Genomic DNA, 938 nt, shown 5'->3' with positions numbered 1-938 from the left:
TAGTCTGTCTTGAATGGTCTCTTTCATTTTATCTATTGTCTCCTGAAAAGCAGTCTTTACAGATATCCCTAGATTAGTTTTATGGTTTCGACTCTGATCTAGCATCCTCTGTAAAAACAACAATTTGTCCTTCGTCTGAAGTTCTATTTGATTTAATCACTCTTCTAGCTTCATTAGTGCTCCATGAATGCTTGCATCTTCACTCTCACTGGGGTTAACTGAATAGATGTATAAAGCACAGTGTGTCTTCCGACTACATCATGGCCCCCACATCCATAATCATCTAAAAAAAATGAATATAATGAATATCTACACAATAAAAGCAAAATCCTTTAAACTTCTACATTTAAATTCTTTCCCATATAATGTGTTCCATGCGATTCCACAGAAGCCTTTTGTCTGGAGGTCACTGCCCTCACCTCCTCAACCCCTAAAGAATTGCAGTCCTTATCCCTGCTAAATCCTCCAGCAGCAAGGCTTCCCCCTGGTTCTGAACCAACTTTGTCAGTCAAACAACCTGGATCCTTTCCTTGTGACATTGCAAAAGTAACTCCAATATAAGGTAATTGGCCAGGAACATTTGAACTTCACAGACTTCCAGCCTCCTGCTTGCTTTCTAAGTATTCAGGTCCCTCTGGTTTTCAGCTGACTGTATGTCCGCTAAAACTACCCACCTATCCTTACAACCGTTATATTTTTTATACCCGTCCTTTAGAACATAAACCATAAGTGCAGGTATCTTCCCCAAGTACTCTTCTGTAGTCAAGTCTCCCTGCTTTCCCACCGACTTGGAGCCAGTTGTGTCATCCGCTTTTTCATTCTCTTCTATCATATCCTCATCTACAGGGTATGCCCTGTCTATGTTGTAAGCCTGCCCCAGGCCGAAGGCATACTTCCATCTTTATCCTGTCATTGTTAATCTTTGACACTTTGAACCT

This window comes from Penaeus monodon, chromosome 34, assembly GCF_015228065.2.
Source record: "Penaeus monodon isolate SGIC_2016 chromosome 34, NSTDA_Pmon_1, whole genome shotgun sequence".
Taxonomy (NCBI): Eukaryota; Metazoa; Arthropoda; class Malacostraca; order Decapoda; family Penaeidae; genus Penaeus; species Penaeus monodon.
The sequence above is the reverse complement of the archived record's forward strand: the minus strand, read 5'-3'. Positions refer to the sequence as shown.